The sequence below is a fragment of the Ornithodoros turicata genome, chromosome 1, assembly GCF_037126465.1.
Source record: "Ornithodoros turicata isolate Travis chromosome 1, ASM3712646v1, whole genome shotgun sequence".
Classification (NCBI taxonomy): domain Eukaryota; kingdom Metazoa; phylum Arthropoda; class Arachnida; order Ixodida; family Argasidae; genus Ornithodoros; species Ornithodoros turicata.
The window spans coordinates 126,414,487-126,437,580 of record NC_088201.1 but is presented as its reverse complement, the minus strand read 5'-3'; the positions used below and the strand labels follow the sequence as shown (position 1 = coordinate 126,437,580).

Here is a 23,094-nt window from a genome sequence, read left to right as displayed (position 1 = left end):
TAAAACACCCAAAGGAGCCACAAGATACATACACTTGGAGCAGCAGTCGATCAGGTTAACTGCTAAATACCGGTTTCCGAATGGTATAGTCCGAGCTACTCGAGTTTGGCACAGCGCCATTTGGGACCCAAACAGTAGGAAGTTTCATCAGTGGGTTCTACGTGCTGTTTCAAGTGGTAGGTGAAAAGGAGAGCCAGAAAACATATAGGAAATCCAGAGAAAAAGCGGAGCATCTTGCCAAGTTTGAAAAACTCGAGACAATGCATTTGAAAGTGCCACGTCGTCTGCTAAACTACCACGCGTTGCATATTTTGGGGTGCTGAAGTTTCTGCTCACTCGCGTCACCTGGCCCACAGATAGAGGTCTGTGGAAAACATCACGCTGCTCATCTCTAACTTGATTTTTCAGTCCTTTTATTTATTTATTTTTTGTCTTTTCCGTAGCGTCCTCACGATATTAAGATATACGAAAACTAGCTTTTGACACCATTGGACAACGGCATCATCTACATGGAACACACCGGATAGCGAAAAACACCAGTAGGGGACTTTTGGCTAGATGCTACAAATAGCAACACCAATTCAAAGGAGAAATAACTTACACCTGCAGTGTAGTCACCATCTGACCACGGCGCAAAGGAGCAAGCAAAGGACCGTGGTCTGACAAAACGTTGTCCGAAAACAGCCTTCCTTTATCCCAACAGGCAAAGGAAGACTACGAAGCAGAACACGATCGTCTGCGTAGTGTACTAAAAACTATAGATAACAAGACGGTTCGTATCCAGCAGAAGATAAGCACCATCGATACACCACTGACTGAATTCTGCGAGAAGAACGCTTTATCGGTTGCAAAGCAACAATACGACGATGCGGTTTCTCAATGGAAAGAGCAGCAGAAGCGAGGTAATCATTGCGTTTCATCTCCTTTCGTTTTCAAAAGTCCGCCTTCATATTTCGAAATTCGATATATTTCTTTGCTCCATTCACAGAGAAGATGTTGTCACGAAGGTGTGAAATCGTTGCCGAGCAAGTTGTCAAGTTGAGAGAGTTACTGGAACAAGCCGGCAGCTTCAGCGTGGTCACGTGCAGAGCAACGGAAGGATCTGCGATACGGAAGCTCCAATTGCAGCTGGACAAACTGAAGCAGGTATTTATAATTATTATGATTTATTTATGCTACTGGCCTCCTCCTGTGGGCCCAAGTAAGAGTGGCGGTACATGAATACAAGAAAAAAAAATGCACAAACATGAAACAATTATGATAATTGTGCCTCTGTATATAATAAGGGGTTAAGTCGAAAAATCCCGAACCGAGAAAACTGCAAGTGAATATTCGGTGAAGTAATTGCCGATGAGTTTCCTCGAACGCAAATGCAAAACGTGTAACATATATGCATGTGTCTACTCTACATGTATGTCCCGTTAGCATCGTTTCTGGGTGTGTGACTTAGCAGAGAATGAACAAAACCCAGGAGCATGATATATCCCCTTTTTCGATATAGCACCGCACGCACAGTGTTTTCGTGGAGGAAAAAGCTGTTTTTACGACTCGGACTTTCATGGTGACGCCAGGACAGGCGAAGTTACCTTTTATTTATTTATTTATTTATTTATACCCTCAGGGCCAAGCACTACAGACGGGAGTGGTTATATGAAATTAGCAATACACAGTTGAAAATTTGTTGTATTAATACATATCGCTGAAGACTGAAGGTAGTTCCAGTCCAAACTTGTTCGGGGTACAAAAGAATTAGATAACAAAACGGTCTTGTAGAGCGGTATTCCCACCTTATGTTGATGATCAATACGCGATGAGATAAACGAGGGTGCAGTGAGCAAATGTTCTTTTAGTATTGGAAGAAGAGTGAGGCGCCTCCGTTTTCGACGTAGTGACAGAGGTTAAGTTTTAAGGCTTTGTGCAGTAGAGCAGCCTAGATCGTGATTCTCGTGCTGCTAAACGAGCACAATCTTGAAAATAATGTTCTGTATGGCCCCAGCAAAATATGACTTATTAGCATAGTGCACACGTTCTTTTTGCTTTTTTTCTATTACAACGGTTAGTAGCACTGCTGACACGGTCATGTGATGTTTTTCGAGTGGAAGTCGAAGTTCATTTCCTCATCGTAGCAAAATTTTAGCTACGCCACTTGTATGCATGTGTAGAAAAGGGGTCTGGCTCTCCATCCCCTTAAGACGCATGCATTTCCCGTTTCTTATCCTCCTATAGCGATTCAATAAATTGCAATACGGTCCTAAATTTTCTTTGACGGGTACATACTGGTACGTAGATGTCATTGCAACAAAAATACTAAAAGGGGGATAATTCGACTTATCCTCTTATTGCATACAGAGGTTCAATTATTGGAACATAGCAGGTGTCGCAGTATCTACAAATGGCAAATCACGAGACAATTGCAGCACTGTTACTCTTGCCGCGAAGATTGTCTTGGCTGGGGGGCGCGTTGCTGGCATCGTCTGAAGATAGCACTTTAGTCATGCGCCACTGCAACTTAACTGCCATGCAAAGGCTTACTACATGCACACACGCACGCTGAAGTGATACGAAATAAGAAGAAATCCATCAGGTGTATACTTCACTTATTCGCTGCGAGATCGACCTATAGGGGGCAACACTGTCACCTAGTGTGTCATTCTAGTGTGGATAACACGCTCGCCGATGTTCAAAGTTGATCGTTCATTTCCGTAATTCTCGTGTGTATATTCACCGGAAGATAACTTGTGCCGCGGTGCTACGATTTTGTTCGGTTCCCCAATACTCCACCTACTGCACTGAACGCGGAATAAATGTGTAGAAGCAGACACGGAATCTTAGACACCCCGTCTGACCTGTGTGCATGGGGCCCTAAACTAAGCGAAAAGGAGTCCTCACTATAGTGGACTAGAATGAGTGGTGTGCTGAGCGGAGGCTGGCGGGTGTGCGCGCCGATGTTCCTGCCGATAGATGGTGCCACTTGCATCTCGACAGCACGCGATTGAATCGCCTCTCGGGGATTTCCGACGACTATTGGTCACGTGACAGCTCCAGCGCCGTTCGCCGAAGAGTACTCATTCGTCCTTCTTGCATGCACAGCGCTGCGCCTTCAGCAGCGCACTGGAGAAAGCGAATGACACACGTGGATCTAGTTTCTGAAATCTGTTATCTGTGCGTTATCGCTGTTATCCCAGCCAGCACGTTGATGTCAGGACGGGCGCGTTTCAATAACAAGAAAAATAAAAATTAACCAAGTCAACATCGATGTTTTGCAGTCTACATGGGGAAGCCTGCAGTCCCTTTCCTTCGTCTTCTTTACCTCGCGCAATAAAGAGAGATGCATTGCCTGAATGTGGTCTCCACATATTTATGAACAGAAGCATAATGTCATTTCATATTGTACATAACAGAACACAAACAAGCACATTGTTCGGCAGTTTGTTTGTCACCACATAGATTCTATCAATAATTGTCATTACGGCCCGGGACTTTATGCACAAAAATCCTCCAAAGTGTATGCAAATATGCGGCGCGAAACGTCCAAATATGCACAAAATATGCAGAAATATGGCACCGGGAATGTTGCTCTGGAAGCTTTTGCGTACCTTGGAACTGCATCAATACCCAAATTGTCTAGAAGAAGTTCTACAAATGAAAATGCACATTCCTGCGGGCAGTAGGGACGTAAGCTCGCAATACTTTGATTCCTTTATTTTTATCAAGCATAAGTTGAACACGCTGACCACTGATTTTCGGAAGTTGCATGGTTCTGGGTGCTAGTGGTGCTATAGCCGAATCCCTGATTGCACAGCACGAAGTAGCTCAAAATCAGCGTAGTAAGAGCTGATGACTCTCGTTTTTGAAATAACGTCAGCAGTGGCAAAACAAAGAGTAGGCAAACGTAGAAAGAAATCGCTCAAATAATATGCAACCTGCTGCAATGCTAATATCACATAATATGCAACCTTCATATTTTATGACGACCAGACAGAAATATGCCGAAATTTGCAATTATATGAGACAAAATTGTAGGATCTGTGTCGTTTTGATTGGTAACAACAACAACTACTACATGAATGATTATGCGATGAGGTGATTCACCGCAACAATTGCGATACCATACCTCAGTGCATGTGGGTTAATATATGAGTGGGATGACGATGAAAAAGATGAGGCATACGGTGGTGGTGGTGATAGGGCTTGCCGTTGTCGGCCTCACGTATGTGGGCAACGTCACGACTCACGCCCTTGGGGAATGTGCGTCCTGGGCCGACTTCTAAGGGAACTGTGCCGACATATGTCTCAAAGCGTCTGAGGAAAACCCAGGAAAAACCCCAGACGGCACAGCCGGCACCGGGATTCGAACCCGGGTACCTCCCAGTCTCGACGTGACATGGCCAGCACGCTAACCACTGAGCCACGCACACACTCGCACACACTCGCCATACACACTCGCACACACACACATGACACACGCAAATGAGATGTCATACACGCAGGTGCGTCGTAACTGATAGGGATAGTAGTTGATCCGGTCGGCCACCGGAGATGAAATGCTGTGAAGAGCACATCTCTGCATTCATGGCAACAGCTCTGAGGTCATAGGCGTTCAAGCAGGTTAGACGAAGAAGCAGGTGATTGGTAATGCGTGGAGAAAAGTTAGAATATACATTAGAACGCATTCAAAAAATAAAAATATGCATTTGAATAACTCATGGGGCCTAATTATCGTCATATTGACAGAACCTGGTTAGCAGAACCTGTGATAAGCAGAATATTCCTACTTATAGCATGCCATAACAATAGCACTGAGGCATACTCGACGCCTTAGCGATTTTTCTTGGAAACATATTAGTACTTCGTCCTGCACCGTTTGTGATCCTACGCTTGCAACCAAATTATTCCCAATAAAATTTGTTTAGTTCTATGTGCCCAATGCGCCAAGGTAAACGTTTGGAACGCTTCTAGTAAAGGGAGGCCTGATGCACAGAGACACTATACAGAAAATACAAGCGGTCATTGAAAACGACGCACCAACAATTCATTCATTCATGCACTAACTGGGTGAAAATGCTGGGACTAAGTTGTACCATGGGGGACCTGCAGCTCAATAAGTACGAACAACAGCAGCAACGTATACCATTTCGGAAGTTAGCATACAAACAGTCCTCAACAAACAAGTGCACGTTTCATAACCTATGCATGGGCGTCGAAAGGTGGCGGAAAGGCGGACTGCCCCCCCCCCACCACCTGCCATCCCTCAATGTACCCTACGTTTTTTAGAGAAAAAGGAGCAGGTCGTTCTGAAACACCTATGATTTTCTGGAGTATGTTTGCAAGGTAGATGACTTTCAAAAGTGTTCGTCAGTCACACACGCACAGATGCATAGCAAAACCTGAGGAGTATTGACATAGGCTGCGTAAATGAGCACAGTTGAGAAGTAGCAAATATCAACCGGTAAAATTCAGAAATAAACAAGCGCTTGCGGCAACAGCCCTACCCTGTCAGAAGCCAATGGAACAGCTTAATACAGAGTATCATGACTAAGACTGACATTTTTTTGAGCTGGCGACTTTTATAACGTCCACAATTACTGCGATTAAGTCCATTGACAAAGAAATGGAGGCGCACTAGGCAATAGAACTTGACAACGCTTCTCGTTAGTTCAACGCTGTGGTCACTGCAGCCCACAAGTGGCACCTTGTTTTTGCTCACCGATGATATCAGGTCAAGGATGAGGTCTGGGTGCGGTTCGTTGGCGCTCAAGCAAGTCGATGTAGCATTTTCCAGATATAGAATGAGGCTATAAAACGCGCGAGTGGGGTACAGCAACAGCATTGTCGAAGTGCTCGGTGACGTCCTTTGGCACGTCATCAGTGACATCTTGGGCACGTCCGAAGCATGTTGTACGGCAATCGACACATGAGCGCTTTAAGATGCATTTACGCGCGGCATAACCTGCAACGTAATAAATGAGCCGAGCGTCGCTTTGCTCACTGATGTACAGTAAATGATCCACTATTGACGCAGCCGTAGAAATGTTGCCTCTGTCCAAGAGTTCGTCGATACGTTGGCCCATCTGCAACGATTACATGTTCGCCGCCCCAGGACTCAGCAGTGCTGAAACCAGTCCGTCGCCTACGTTTTGGCGCTCTTGCTAAATTGTAGAAGCTAAGGCAGTTGACCACAGTGAGGAACTGCCCTGCAGACGGATGTTCGTTAGAGCCGAGCGACTGCCTAATGATGCCAAACAGGCGCTCGATGCAGTCTTGACTCATGCGGGCTGTCATGAGGTACGCATAACCAATGTATCGTGTGAGGTATTGCAGGAGCTCCTTGGTGCTTGTGATGGTGACGCGCAGTCCTTCAGCAGTGCTCCGACTCAGGAAACCCTGCTGGCCAGCATGGGCCTCCCAGTCATCCAAGTACTGCAACACCTCGTCCAAGCACTTTGCTTGTTTAGAGCCAGGTCTAAGGAAGAGACGTAAGCGTGCCATGGGCATAGAGAAAATGATGACAATACTGGTGCACAGGACTCTGTTCTCGTCATGGTCACTGCATAACTTTCGTTTTGCCGCCTTGTCCGAGCTGGCAGACCTCACTACTCTTCCTTATAAGATCAAACCACCACCACCATAACTTTCGTTCGTGTAAATGATAATGGTACTGTGATGTTACACGTAAGGTTTGTCTGCGCAGTGTGGCGACATGTTGCACGTGCTGCAGGGTAGGACTGCGGATAATTTGGACCACCTGGGGTTCTTTTGACGTGCGCCGGAAATCTCCGACACACTGTGCTGGAAGCAATGTTTACCTCCCCCACATTGCTACCTCGTTCATGCAATTTTCTGAACAATGAGCAAGAAACTATGACGAAAAGCAGAAAAAGGCAGACAAACCCCCAACCGCTTAGCTGAACGGCTATTGTAAACAGCTGCAGTCATGTAGACTGACCGAAAATTCGAAATACAGGTGTATGGTCGCATGTCTTACCTTAGTCCCTCCGCAGGAAACCGTGATGTCATGACATACGAGGGGTGTTCAAGCCAAACCGGGACTTTCTGTCTCCTGAGTGTACAAATGGCTCGCGCTACTTCTTTTTCTTCATTTTCACACGCGACAGGCCTCCGCGTTCACTACGTGGTGGTCCAAAGTTTGTGCAAAACACAAGACACGTGCTGGACAAGATGGCCGGCAACGAGGTGAGCGCACACGTCGAACAGCGAATTGTCATGAAGTTTCTCGTGAATGAAGGCGTAATGTCATCTAAAATTCACAGAAGACTTCAGGCTCAGTATGGCCACGATACACTTAGCCGCAGCAAAGCGTTTGAGTGATACAAACGGTTGCGAGACGGCCGTATGTCAGTGCAGGACGATCCCGGCCGGAACGGCTCAGAGCCCAGTGTCAGAGTTCCTGAGAACATCCAACTTGTGGAGCGCCCGCTCCTCAAGAACCGACGGATAACATGTCTCGAACTGGCTCGAAAGACGGACCTTTCTGTGGGAACATTGAACACTATCATTCATGAACACCTCCAGTTTCGGAAAGCCGGGCCTCATCACCAAAGGAGTCCTCCTCCTACAGGACAATGCACGCCCGCATACCGCGCATCTCACGACACGCACCTTACAGGAACTTGGCTGGGAGTTGCTGCCACATCCCCCTTACAGTCCAGACCTCGCTCCCAGCCATTTCATTCTCTTCGGTCCACTGAAGGCGTTCTTTGGGGGCTGCCACTTCAGCTGCGACGACGAGGTCAAGAATACGGTCCGATCATGGCTGCTACGCGCCGGTAAGGATTTCTACGCTGCTGGCATCCAAGCCCTCGTGAAACGCTGGGACAAATGCATTAGTGCAGCTGAAGATTACGCTGAAATATAAAACTAATTTCTCGCCTCTGAGTTCATTTTACTTTTGCGAAAAATGAAGCGTCCGGGTTTCACTAGAACGCCCCTCGTATATCAGCGACTTCATGAGACTGACGAAATTCTCCGTTGGCTTACAGTTGCCGCACTGTGACTACACCTGGGCGGAATATAGGAGCAGTCCTCGGACGACGTCGTCGCTGAAAATATGCATGGCCAAGTTGACGCGCTTGTCAACGGGGTCAATCTTGTCAACGGGGCCTGGATAGATGTGGGCACGCGTTACTCTCGGCATAGCTTTAAGGGCGCAATTCCCCGCATCACACTTCCAGGCTGCTGTGACATGCTCCCATAGAACCTGTTCAGATGCAAAAGGCATACGCCATGTCGTACACCGCGGATTCTAAACATGATGACACAAATTTTCAGGAAACGGACCAGAATAATTATCGGCGGTTACGTACGTTTCCCTCGTGTGTATTGAAGCCAGCCTTTTGGAATGAATTTCGTACACACTTGACGAGGTTGGGAAAGTCCGATAGGAAGTACAGAAATCTTGTGGAACCTGCGGAGTGGACCGTCTTGCAGCAGAAGTGATTCTTGTTGGTGGCTCTAGTGCGCAACATGTGCCACATGGAGCGATTCCAGGAGGCGCCGTCGCAGCACATGTAGTCAACTAGGAGTCCTGCTCCTTCACATAAGATGACACCTTCCGTAAAGATTTTCGCCAGCAAAGGTGCCTTTACGTTCCCTCGAGAAGCGAACACCCCTGAGAGAAAGAAACCGTTCACTGTTCAGTGACTGATAGTTGTTACTCAATGAGCATCTGGGTTGCATAACTGAAATAGTAAATTTTCATTGAAGTCTATTTAAGTCATCAATATTCAGCATGTCTTAACAGCACATTACCGCCAAATAATTTGTTGGACATGAAGTCACTTAGGAGTTCAGAAAAAGGCTGAGCCATTTCATTAAAAACATCGAATAAACTTCAGTCAGTAAAATATCACACACCCATCTCTAGCTAACTCGACTTCGTGGGCAAAACACAATAACGTAGATGTTTTCGCCCTTATAGAGATAAAAAACGCACGTGCGTGTTGCTGCGTCTAGCGGAAAAATAATGCGCTTATTAGGAAGCATTGTGACACCAATATCGATGCTGTTCCGTCTCTAGCTGATTAAAATCAAATGAAGCAGATGTAAATATTTTTCATGATTTTGTAAAGCCACGTTTTTCTTTGTAACCTGGATGAGAAGCAATAAAGAAGTCAGTTGCGGTGCCTTCTTCTTCCTAAAGACCTGTGTAACAACTCCCCTCTTACCATGTATACTGTGGTAACTCTTTACCCGGTAACGGCTTACTTTTTACGGTAACAGAGTAACAACTTAGTTACTTTTAAGAAATCAATAACTAGCGTATTTTGTTGCAAAAGTTGGTAACCAGTTGCCGCAAGTTACACGTTACTTTTTCGTTTCCAATTTGCATAAACAGGGACGATTTGGTGGAGTGTTGCGGACGTTCAATGGGCTTTGGAGAAGCAATACCATGAGCTGATACTAATTTTGGACACTGCTTGTTGACACCCTATGCGCATGGTATGCCGTAGATCATGTGCGGATCATCGTGTCCACGGAAAACCGCACGGTAACGAAGTGCCGATCTTGCAGGTTGGCTTCTCGGACTGCCAAAGTCACTAAACTAAGTAAACTAAATCGTTACCTCTGACTAATGGGAACGTGATATGTTTTATCCTAATTGGAAGGAGTAACGTATTCAGGTACTTTCCTACCAGGTAACGAGAAACGGCATTTAGTTCTCTCTTTTTTTCTTTTTTGGTAACGAGTACAATCTTGACAACGTCGACAGACAATGGCATGCGTGGAGGTCCGTACCCAGGATCTGCGTCCATTCACCCACGAATGGCTGAAACATGATGACTAGCCCGTGATCGGCAGTCGTGTGGCGCGGGTCATCCGGTGTGAAGGGACCAAGATCTATGAAGCCCTGGATTTCACCGCATGCTGCACTGGAGAGATGGTCTGACAGTTTCTTTCATCAAATACCAGACCTTCGTGCCGTTTGTAGGCATCCATTGTGCTCGTCTTTGCCTTTATGGCGCTGAAGATGTTCTCGTTGTATCCGACGCTACTTTTAAAGTTCTGCGACAAAAGATTCCGTAAAAATTGCTCTCCCCGTGCCTTTTTCGAATAATTAATAGTATACACACCCCGATGTAGCTCTTCAAGCACGACCGGCTCGGGAGCACCATGATTTTGCTGCGACGGAGATGTCTGTAGAGCCGCGCGCCCTTCATGTACAGGCAGTGCATTCGAGGAGCCTTTCCGGGCTATATTTTTTTAGACTTTCGCGTGGCAGAAATGAAGCAATGTCGAACATCCTCTTGCTGCTTGCGGCTCAGCATTTTGATCTGTTGGAAGAAAGATGTATGGCAAATCACTTTATTGTCCCGGTATTTGACGCATTCCGTGTAACTTTGTTCATACCTGCTCCCCGAGAACCGCATCGTCTGTCCTTCCGTTTTCTCTTCGCATCGCCTCGAGAGAGTCTTTCAGGCGGTCTATTTTCTGGGCCTGATGCTTTAATGTGCGCTGTTTAGCCCGCAACCTTTCCTGGCGGCTGGTTCCCTTCCGTGTTGTAACCCGCGATCGGTGAACACACTGACGGATCATCTTGTGCGTATACCTGCAAGCTACACAGGTCGTCCCAAATATCCCACAGGTCGTCCCAGAGTTTCCTGCATATAAAGCAAGAGATAGTCACTGACGTTCTTTATTTCACGGGCAACAAGTCTATAGTGCAGTGGCTCTCAGACTTTGCTGCAGTGGGATCCATCCAAAACAAAAAAGAGAAATGTCGTCGCGATCCCCCCCCCCCTACTATGCTCACCATGCCCATGCCTTAAAGGGACTATAAAATTTCCCGAAACCCCACTTTTTTTTTTTTTTTGCTGAAAACTCTTTTTCCCGCCGAGAAACTAATATGCCAGAAATTTTTCCGCGCGAAATCGCTCCACCCTGTGAGTGTCTCTTCCGCATTCCCCCTATCCCGCGCGTATACTCCTGTATATTGAGCAACTGTACGGACCCTTTTCCGACCCGCGTTACGTCACCGGTGTTGCACAATGGCAAGTAATGCTCACCATAGGCAGCTGAGCGCTGAGCCCGCTGCCGCTGGCTCTAGCCAGTCGCATATAGAAGGTTAAGGTTTCTGGTCGCGTCTGAGGGGAAAAGCATTACGTTTGTCTTGGTCGCAGGCGTTCTGACGTTCGGATAATACGCTATAATGAACAGCTTCTTGTGTGTGAATCGTTTACTGCACATGCACTGGCAGGTATGACGTGTGAGCTGCAGTTTTTCATCGAATGTAATCGTCTTCTGCTCGGCTGCCGTTCACAACAAGGAAGTCAAACATCTCCGTGGCTACGAGGTTTCTGCTGACGAGCTACGTGGCATGTAGGGATTCACCGCAACGTTGTATTGGTTGTATCGTCGTCACAAATGGAAAGTGTCTGGTGGATGCCTGGCGTTGCAATTATATTTACGTCAGTTGCAGTTATATTTACGTGTTGGCAATCTGACAACAAAGCAAGTGCGTTGTGGAGCGTGACTGCGATATTCGGAAGCTGTCTCCCTTTGTTGCTCGATTTGTTTGCACGAGTTACCGTACAAGACTGGGCAGTGTAATGTTTTGTTGTACTGTGTTTCAACTCGTGTTCTTCGTTATTATTACTATTACTATTCAAGCAGCTTCGCGCTTTCAAGCGATTCTGATTTACTCTGCATTTCGTGCTCTACAGACGGGACGGGCTTCCTTCCGTCAAATGACTTGTCGTTTGGCTAAGAATATGTTTCACGCAAGAACTTGTGTTTTATGAGGTATTCAATGTTGAGCACGTCATAAATCTGAACAGTTAGCATTAACAGCAGCCATGCCTACAGAAACTCAACTGCAGCGTATTCTGTAAGAGTATTCTGCACATCGTATTTATTTCCGAGAACTGTTTGTTGTTTAACAAATTTATTGTTCAACCAGGTTTCCAACATTATGAATACGTCCATAACCCCAAGGTGGAGGGACACGAACTAACGACACCAGCTCGACTGCTTCATTGCCACCTTATGCTAATGTGTTACATAGGCTTGAAGTCACTAGTTCAGGTACCTTTAAAGAAGCAAAAAGCTCCAGTAGTCAAGTAGCATGCCCTAATTAAAAAACGAGAAGAAATTGGTACTATTTCAAATAAACTGCTGTTTGGTCTTCTGGCAGAAATCTGCCTTCTTAGTAAAAGAACTGTTCAATTTGTCACCTGGACAGAGCCCTCAGCTGTGCAGGCTCCACCGAGGATGTGGACCCACTTGCATATGTGTCAAGGATGGACCACATTTAGACCACATCAGCCACATTTAGTTCAAATACTACCATAACTAATATACATAATACCTAATAACTGTAACAGCTACTTATACACATTATATGCTACACATGCATAATTTTTATGCATATGCAAACACAGGATGTATTCTTTTTTACACTGTCACACAGCTGTATTGGCACCAATGTTACCAGCAAATAAGGGCTAAAGTAGCTGCACAGGCTTTGTAGGATGCCCAGAGCAAGTTGAACTGGTTGAACACAGCAGAGCACCACTGGTATGGTAATGGCTGGTAAGGTTATTTTTGGTAATGTAAAACAAAGTGCAGTGTTGTAGCAGGAACAAAATTTCCTGAGGACATAGTGCATCAAACTTAGGTTTATTTATTTTAGAGGTGAACTGCAGAGCACTTGCCGTAGCTTTTCTGGCATGTTACCCTGGTGGAAGACTTCAGCTGCCATACACATGGGTCGCCCTGGTTTGAGAGAAGAAAATGAATAACACAGTATGCAACTCCAGTTCGGGTGAATGTAAATGGATGTAGTAATCCACCTGAGTAATGATTATAAGATAAGGAACAAACGTGTGCACCTCTTAAAAGCATCCTAGCTTATTCAGGTGTAAACAAGAAAATGTCCCCCTCAATATCATATTTGTGCACATGCGGAAGCAAACTGAAATCAAATAATAAAAAACGAACTTGTCAACAACACAGAGGGCCCGAATGGTAAGCAAGACAATGCTGCAAAGAGGAATCTGGAAGGAGTCTGTAGAACATTGGTCTGCTCTGAATAGTGGGTTGCAGTGATCATGCTGTCTCACCTCGGGGGTTTCAGGCTCCGCTGAGGAAGTTACCTGTAAACATGAACACGAAAGCAGATGAGCGAAGAGAAAAGAACGGATAAATATGTTCAATATATTACATAAATATTCTGTTAAAGTATGGTTTCTAAGATCATGCTGAACGAAGTCTATTTTTATCAACAGTGTACCACCCGAATTTACTGACTAGATTCGGTAACTTGTATTTTGTCTTTGTTTTACTCTCTCTCCCTCTTCTGTGCCGTAATCGGCCGCAAGACTCCAAGTCATGCAAATGAGAATTAACCTATTTATGCATTCCTGAAATATGTGATAGCATTTGGACCACACGGACTGAGAGATCTTTGTTAGCCCCAATAACGAAAAGTACTCACACTTCTGCGCCGTTGAGGCGGATGTTCTTTCCCCGGTGAGGACAGGTATTGTGATGGTGCTACACCTTGATTCAAAAGACACTGAGCTCGTTATCCAGTACGTTGAAGAGATTCAGCGTCCCATTCGTAATCGCAATCATGAAAATGTTCGCTACAAACACGAGCAGTCGATGGCACCGCGCCATCTTTCCATTCCGGCGGTCCGATTGCTTCGTGGCATCAAAAGCTGTCCGTCGCGTCACTGGGCCGGCCGGAAGCATATGACATTGGATGCCATATGACATTGGATGCAATATTGACGTGAATTACGACAACCAACCATCCAACATCGTCTCGGCATGTCGGCGGAAACCACGAGATGCGACTGCGATATACTGCGACGCTGCGACGATCGCCCGGAAGCTGGCGTCATGGAGATTTCCACTCCCGATGAACGCATACGCGGGATCCTACGGCGCATGCTCCTGGCGGGACCGCGACACGTCACGATGACATGTCGTGGACCGGGCCGTGGTTAAAGTGTACTAGAATATAGGGGTAGTGTGCTCACAGGCGCCGGCTCCTGAAGCTGCTCATGTCGCGTGGAGAGGAGGAAATCTAGTGGCGCTGCGTACGCATTCACGGGAAACGGAGCCGCCGCTGTATGCTGCCCGTTCTGTCAAAACAAAGTATAAATATTGTTGCGGAGCGGCATTATGCAGCTCAGTGGACCGTTTTGTTGTGTTTGGTCTCTATAATTACTTCTACTAGGGATGCACCAACGAAAATTCTACAGTGAATGGAAAGAATACCGGAAAGTGAAACGGAGCGGCGAGTGCGGGTTCCGCTCGCGACATACAGCTAGTATTCGCGAGCATGATCACGAGCGTATCCAGGGGCTGTGATCCCTCCCTCCTTTGTTGTTCAATTCATCATTTAATTGACCTAGGGAGCATTGGCCTTTTGTCTGCCACATCTCGGAAACATCGTGAATCCCAGCAGAAGCGCGTATCCGATTTTGCCTGAGGGGGGCCACACAAGTGCCATGCGCATCATCCTAGTTTACATATATCACATGCAATGATGTCCCTGCGAAATCGTGCACTGTGCAAAACAGATGCTCACACCTGGCAGCAACGTACTGAATCTTTTATTGGACTTCACATACGACTTAGTTTCAAGTGCTTTGCCCGCTCTCGTTTGCTCAACTTGACAGATTTCACACCTTTCACAAAGAAATGTAGTCTCACAACAACATAAAAATTGATTATGTCTTCAGATAGTCTCTGCATGGTCGTGACACCCTACATGCTTGTGTAATCTGGCCCTTACTTGCAGCACGTCAATAACACTTTCCGAATGTAGTTCGTTGCAACTAAAGCACTCAGTGAAGAGATATTCAAGCCTGTGCACGAAGTCGTAGAGCTGAGAAGATGGGTACAGAAGGCCTCCTTTGTCACAGTACCTTGTGTGTCTTGCCAGCTCAAGGCTGTCACCAGGGTTCTGCATTGTGAGGGCAGACGTACAAACTTCACAATTCGCCTTCAGTACACACTTTCGTGCGACGTACCCAGCAATGTAATATATGAGGCGACGATCACTCTTGACGATGTGTTGGTCATGGTCATGATGTGGAGCACGCAGCTCTTCTGGAGGCTCTGCAAGTTCATCGCTTCCGCCTTTCATCAGAAGTATCTTCGAGGTTGGTTTAGCCGTATCCATCTCATCTATGTCTAACAGAGATGAAAGTGTGCTTGACTCACAGTTTTCCTGTGAGATGCACTTAACCAGCCCATAGAAAGAAAGGCAGTTCACAAGTATCAGAAATTGGGTTGGTGTGGGATGGTGACTGCTTCCTGAGGACTGTCTTATGATTCCAAATAAGTTTTCGAGGGGATCTTGGCTGAGCTTTGAGGTCATTAGGTACTTAAACTTCACTTTTTCTGTCAGGTATGTCAACAACTGTAAAGTACTGAGAATCGTAACACGAAGACCAGTTGCTGTGGAGTCACTTAAGAACCCTCCTGTGCACTGGCTGTGATTTTCCCACTCATTCAAAAAGTAAAGGAATTCTTTAAGCACTCTGTGCTTTGGCGAGTTGGGCTTGAGAGCGTCCTTGGGAAATCGTGATGTCATAGCTGCGATGAGCTCTTGAATTCTCCTGAAAGATGAAAAATAAAAACGGGTGAATAGGGCATCACAGCTGGAAAGGTGAAAACCACGCAATCCGTATGAGTGACCCTCTCTTTAGGATTTAAGTCTTACTTGAGAAAGACTTGCGTTCCCAGAATGCTTCCCCATGTCGTCTCTAGTTCTGGCTTGTAGAGGTTGAGTGCCTGGAGAACTTTTGGACCGAGCAGCTGGAAAGCATAGCTGACCCTCATTTTCTCAAAATTATTGGGCTGCAAATGGCTGCTTGTAATACCAGGCATAGCCTTAAGAGTCACATTGCAAGAGTCGATCTTGAAAGCTTCCTTGGCATGTGTGATAGTAACCTGTAAAGTGGATATTGTATTTTGTAACATAGCACAATCCACCTACCTCTGCTCTATCTTTTGTGCAGATGTGAACCTATTGGTAAAACAGGACTTACATGACCATCTGGTGTGCTGAATCCGGTCTTGAGTAGGCAGTTCCGGAGACACTTTATGAGATGAGGAAAGTCTGACAGAAAGAACAGGCTACGAGATGGGTCAACAGGATGCTGCACATTGCACTTGATGAGGGATGCACTTCCCTGTACTCCCATTATTTTCCACATCTTTCGATTCCAACTTGCTCCATCGCAGGTGACAAAATCAACAAAAAGTCCGCTATTTTCAGCTAGGATAGTGGCTTCAGTGATCACTTCTGCAAGGGTCTCACCATTCATGTTTCCACTTGTAGCAAAAGAGCCAAGTATTTGACTCCAACTGCCCACAAACGGCACAAATAGGATCACCATTCCATGATCTGACGGAATGCGGCGGTGTTCAGGGGCAGTAAATGACCCAAGGTCTACAAACCCCTCTATGATCCCAGTCTGCTTCACAGACAAGTGCTCTGAAAGCTTAAGTTCATCGATGAGCAGTCCACCATGTCTTTTATATGGATCTATTTCAGCTGTCTTCAACTTCAGTTGGTGCAGCACTTTCATATTGAATCCAAATGACGAACGATATGAGGCTAGATAACGCTTCAGAGTTGATTTGCTTGGTAAGCAGAGGATGTTGTTCTTCCGGATGTGCTCATACAACTGCGGACTTTTCATTTTCATTAAAATGCACTCCAGTACCCACCTCTTCGTGTAACGGTTTCCATTTGGCTTCACCTTTGCAGCCTGAAAGCACTGCTTCACAGCCTCTTGTTGTCGAGCTGGTAAGCTTGCAATTTTTTCCTGCAGGGCTTATTCCTTTTGTCGACCAGAGTACTCCTGCAGCCTTGCCATATCTTCATGAACACGATTCAGGCGTGTTGTAAGACGCCTGTTCTTCTGTGTCAGAGTCTTGTATTTCTGCACCACTGAACGTGTCGATTTGAGGTCCTTTCGTTCAACCCTGGCTCGCCGTGTAAGCAGTGTACGTCGAAAATATTTACAGGAGACGCATTGGCCACCTGAGAAACGAAAAAAAAATATTGAGAATGGCTCAGGTAATGAAAGCACTCATAAACAAATGCATCTGTATGGTAGGCGGAAATGCACATACCTGTTGTAGACACAGTTGTGAGACAATTGCTGCTGTGGTAGACTCCATTGCGGGTGACAGCATGGTTCTTCAGGGACGCAGTGAAATATTGGTCAGCATAATCCTGAGTCCGCAGAGCGCCGCAACAGAGGTGAAGGGTGTTGACTTGCTCCAAGACGTTCTCTGCTTCTGTACGAGAGGATACAAACTTCTCTTCAAGCAAGACGCCCCTCACGTACACTTTACAGCACAGAACTCCAGCACCATGAACAAATATTACAACCTTCTCTGACGTGACCTCCATTTGTGAACTCAGTATTGACGTACAGTAAAACACTGAGTTATCTTGGCCTGGAAAGACGTGCTTGGACCAAAATTTTGATGGCATCTGTAGGCTTCCACTGTAGTCTTGATCATATGTGGCGCATGTGGGTGGCCGAGATGCAGTCTCCCCAGTTGTGATGCATGCACTGAATCGTGTAGAGAATTCTGACAGCTCCGGTACTGCGAGTGGTTCCGAGATGATGCTAGTTTCGTTTCTAGTAGACACAATACTGTCATCGGACCCATGGGTGTCATCACGCACTTTCTTCTTCGGTGGCGCTCCAACCTCGCAAGGTGTCTTCCTCTTCCTCGGCGCTCTTGCACGCGGCGTTTTTTTCGACAGGTAGGCCGGCAGGTCCGGCAAGAGCGTTGGGATAGCGTTGGGCGCCAGTGCAGGTTTCCCGCGGGGAATTCAAACTTCTTCCCCGGATACAACGTGGACATATTGCCGGAGCACGAAATGCGGTTCGAAGTGCCTCTCACACACAACGCATCTGTCGTCGAGTCTTTTGTCCGACCGGCGGAGGTTCCTTTCCCACTGCTCTCTCAATATGCTATCTTTTGGAACACTGAAAGGAGCTACCTTCGGGCCGTTTTTGTTATGCACATACCCCGTTCTGCAGCCAGGGGCGTAGCAGTGATTCTGCCGACCCGGCATCTTGTTGGTTCAACACGATCGCAATACACACTGGACGGACCCACCAGGGAACGCGGAATGAAGACAGCACTAACGAAGACTTCAAACTACGTTGTTGACGTCGTCCTGTACATCCACGCGTTCATCCCATTGCGCCTTCACGAAAACTCTACGACTCTACCGTTAACACTACGCGCGCGACACCCTGCGGGGCAGTTTCGAACTAGACGCTGTCGACCTCCGCGGCGTCACTGCTCCCCGTAGGCGCCTTCGTTAAGTGAGCACACTACCCCTATTCTAGTACACTTTACCGTGGTCCTGCCAAGTTGCTCGCTGTGTTTCCGCGCGGCAGCTTGCCAGAGCGCGGCGCCAGCAGTACTCCCCTCACCGCTTCGTTTAAATTCGCTCCCGAGAATACTGCTCGCACGACGAAGGTAAAATTTTGGTTCTAGACTCCGAAAAATGTTTTCTTTCTGATGAAAGCGAGAAAAAAATCATTTCATAGTCCCTTTAACGGTTTCTACTTCGACTCGTCAGATTTCCGTGCAACAAAAGCAAACATGCGCAACATTGGTACTTGTTATTTTTTGACATTACAGTCGTGTCAGCCGGTATGTGACATGTACGTTGTTTTTATAGACATACAAATTAGCATAAGTAGGACGACTCGCACGACTTCAGTACTCAAGATCGGGTACTCTTGCGCCAAACTTGCAGAAACCTTCAAGATTGCCTTCAACGGGAACAGCAGTCTCGGACTTCAGCACTCGCAGATTCAAACACACTGCATGAGGACATACCCTTGGTCCCGGCCCGCTTGGCGATCCGCGGCCCCACTGAACCTCCCGTGATCCATAGTTTAGTAACCAATAGGAACAACTCAATTTTTGAGGTGAAGAATAGGAAACTTCATCGCCATAGGATACCCTACCCCATTCTTGGTGGTGATGCTCGTTTGGTAACTACTTCTATGTAGAGGATACTAATTAACGTGACACCAACGCCGAGAGTAGGAGCCGCTCGCACACCACCACCATACACAATTAGCACGTGCGCGTATACAGAAAAGTGAACACAGTTGAAACTTGTTCACAGCCGCATGCACCAGTTATTGTCAGCAGAGCCAGTTAATTAAGGAGACTTACATAGTTAGATATATTCGCTTTGAGCTATACGATTTTGAAGCACTTAATTTGAGCTTTCTTTAAGGGACTGTCTCGTATATTCTCTAATATCGCACCTGCAAACGTTGTGTGCTCAGCTATAAATAGAGAGCGCGCACTACGTATGACGCGCGGATACGCCACAGATAACTTGGCCGTTTCCATAGCGTTGCTGCTTTCGGCTCCATCCGACAGGATCCTACAAGACCCCCCCGCTTCTTTTTATTTTTTATTTTCAAATAAAGCATGAGAAATGTCGGAAGTACAGACACCCTAAATCTGCGACTTTGGCCTGCACTGAGGACACGAAAAAGAAAATGAAAACAAAACTGTAACTGGTATCACAGGTGACAAATGTGCCCGCTTTTTACCTCCGAATTATGGGCAGGAATATCAATGTGTAGGTCAAATCGTAACGTTTCATCACTCGAATTGCTAAAAGTGAGGGCGTGCAGTTTCCTCCTACCAATTTTCCGTTATACAGTGGCACAAAAAAGTTTTTTTTCAACTAATCAGCAAACAGAACAACATTCTTGGGGACGACGGTTGACCTCCACGCTGAAAACGTTTCCGCATTTGTTACATCTATTTTGGGAGCGATAAAGTGACGACATGAATACATCTTACCAATGACAAAGCCACTGCGTCGCTTCGATGTGACTTTCCCTTCACTAATGTTCACCTTGGAAGCGTTGAAACGTCCGTTCGTAAAACCCTCCAAGGGTCCTGCACCTTGACAAGGCACTGTGGCTCTTAGGCTTTGCAGGACTTCCTCGGCTGCAACTGATGACTGTACCATTGTTTCTTCACGAAAGACTCTTCCGATGTAAGTTTTACTCAAAGCTCCGCTTCCCATGGCAGAGAAGAACGCACACCTTTCAAAGTCAATGGGAAAAGAAGCGTTCGCGCTACTCACAAAGCTAGCATACACTTCAATGTCGTCCCTGTCACTCGGCCTTATGCACACCCAAGAAGGACGGACACCGAATATTGTTTAAGAAATCCACTTTAGTGCTGCTGAGCGATGATGTTTGGTCATATTGTGGAACATCAAATTCCAACCGTCTGTCACTACTACATGACGGCGACCCTTCCTGTTGGTATGTGTGAACAACCTTACTGGGAGGTTCTTGTTCCCTCTGTGGACTAGCATCGCGCTTTCTGGATTCAATGGGCAGGACAATTGTAGGCACAACATCAACAATTATTAAATAAGCTATGTGCATTAAATTATGTCTTAAATGCACATAATATCAAGGCCAAGATCAACGTGAAATAGTATATCTTGACTGTAAGTAGAGGCGTACTTTATGCTGTCTATGAGATGGAACATAAATATTGCCCAGTCTTTGGACACATTCGGTATCGAGATGCCTACGGCAAGGTGTTCCTAGAGAAGGGTACAATACCAGAAAAGTAGCGACATAACATTTACCACACACACTAAGGCCATTTACGTTACTTTTATTTGGTAGAGGTAGCGGTATACGCGCTAGTTTTTGAAATTTGTAGTGACGCTAATATTTCGCTACTGTTTTTTGTGGAGTAGCGGGTAGCGGTATTCCGTTACTTCGTTTTAGCAGCGGGTACAACACACGGTCGTGATACCGAGGAATACTGGAGTGGTTATGTCTCTACGTACACAGCGTGGTCAATGCAACCTAATAAGACCCATATGATACCACCACGTGCTGGCACTTGATCCACGCTCGTCAATAGGACTTAGTTTGCGTTCTCGATTAAGTTCTTCATCGCTTCCTTATACAATGAATATCTGCTTACTAGGAAAGCAGCTTGGAGAAGTGGATCAACCAAATCGAAAAACTAAAGGCAAAAGTAGCATATGAAGACGACCGCAGAAAATGCAAAATGACGGAGTACGAAGACGTCCAGAGGATGCGTTGTATTGCAGAGGCGCATCTTAAGGTAAGTAACGGTTAGGAAGCAATTGGGGCAGTGGGGAACAACAGTCTCCCATCATTTTGCTTCCATTCATCAATTCGGCCATGGGTGCTGTCGGACATGCAGTTGAAGAAGAGTGTCTTAAAGTGGCAAAATGTGTATTTTCCCATACTAACACATTTTCACATAAAAAATCCATCTCTTCTTTTTTTCTTCCTTCGCAGGCCATCGAAGCAGAAGTTCCTGACACTGTAGCGCAATGGGAAATTTCTGTTACGCAGTTAAACAGACTACGTGAACTGTCTACGTTGCTATGGAACACTCTCAGGTGTCGTCAGCAAGTTGTTATTGTAGTAGTTGTTTAATAGACGACTTCAGAAAATCTCAGAGTGCTTAGCGCAGCTTCGAAGTGTGGGAATTTACTAATACGGAAGAAACGGGTGGCCTTCTAGCTGTTTCGATGGCGCCCCTACCAGTCCATTGTCCACGACGTGACAAGGCGAGCGAAAGCAAAACGTGAAGGATTATATTCTTGGTTCCCCCACTCAGTAAGCGCCCAGAATGCAATGCGTGCGCAAGGAGCGCTGGGATTTTCTGAGATCGTCTATTGCAATAGCTCCTTAAAAAAGGGCAAATTGGTGATTTATTGGCAGTGCTAGGACGACAAGACGAACACGCAGACACAAACACACACAAACAAGAAAAAAGAAACATAGGCACTGAAGTGCCAACCAACGCTTTCTTCGTGAAAACACGCATATTAATACATACCCTCTTCGGAGCTGGTTGATGACATTTCTTGTACGTCACATTTCATCCGCTAGCACGCGTGCAAAAGTTTGAGGATTTTGAGGTTTGCACATTTGTAAAGATGGAACCGCATGACGCGTATTTCAACGCGAAAGACGCCCCGTAGTACGCATGGCGCAGAATTTCACGCGAATAACCGGATCGAGCGCCCTGGACCGCGTCAGCAACCGCTTGATATTTCACGCGGCAGCGTGGCAATCACAGCGTGGCTTACACATCAGTTTGCGGTTCGGCAATCCGTGGCAACCGCTACGTTTTGTTTTTTAACGCTGCATCCACGTGTTGTACGGTTGTCATGGCAGGCCTCTGAAAAATGCTTGCAATACTTCAAGATAAATGTAGAGGTGAGGTGTTGTTGTGATATTAAAAGTAAGGAATACAGAAACGTCGTATTCAAGACGGCCATGTGGGAAGGAATAGCAGACACACTTGCTCGCTCAGTGAGGCGCTATGCGTGCGCCTGGCTGGACCATTCAACTAACCTTGTTGCAATCGCTTCTTCTCGCACTGGACACTCTTTCCTGTGGCAAGAAAATGGCTTTTGTTTCACTTTTTGCTGTATATGTGTTTTATCATGTCTCGCATTAGTGCATACTGCACAGTCACTGGCAACACTGCATGCATTTTTTTTTTCTTCTCTCGGCGAGTTCCCCGTTTCACGACGTACACTTGATCCATGCGCTTTGGCACGCGTGTTTTCGCCGGTGCGTTTTACGCGGTGGCTGTTTTACGACCTGAAGTACGCACCGTACTGTTCTAGCTGAACTGTCAGCCCTTCACCAGAGTGCCACATACAGTCTTCAGCCTCCACATCCACGTCATCATGGTGCTCGCTGGAAACCCCTCCTAATATTCCCATTACTAATTGTCTGTGTAGAGAGGAGCGAGCAGAGATTATTCCCAGACAAGTTGCATCAATCAAGCACGACGTCAGGGAGGCTGCTGAGTCATTGCAACAAACGATAGCACAGGTTACAACGTTGAAGGAGAGTCTGGACTCCATGAACAGAAAGTCGCTCGTCCCCGAGTTGCAACAGTATAAACTTCGCCTAGAGCACCTGCTTCAAGAGAAAGAGAATGCATTGGAACAAGAGGAGAAGGTAATGTTTTCTCTATTGATCAGGTAAGTAATCTCTACTGGATAGCATTGTTACGAGCAGC

At 46.2% G+C, this 23,094-nt stretch overlaps 2 long non-coding RNA genes across 2 annotated transcripts; one reads left to right on the top strand and one right to left on the bottom strand.

The window, feature by feature from the left end:
- Window positions 1-1,093: 1,093 nt before the first annotated feature.
- LOC135368722 (uncharacterized) lies at window positions 1,094-22,857 on the top strand. The gene is made up of 4 exons (XR_010414861.1): window positions 1,094-1,146; window positions 21,007-21,147; window positions 21,348-21,451; window positions 22,811-22,857. It is a non-coding gene; the product is annotated as an uncharacterized LOC135368722 (long non-coding RNA).
- Window positions 12,561-13,776, bottom strand: LOC135368718 (uncharacterized). The gene is made up of 3 exons (XR_010414860.1): window positions 13,454-13,776; window positions 13,080-13,112; window positions 12,561-12,732 (listed from the first exon to the last, which is right to left on the bottom strand). It is a non-coding gene; the product is annotated as an uncharacterized LOC135368718 (long non-coding RNA).
- Window positions 22,858-23,094: the final 237 nt, after the last annotated feature.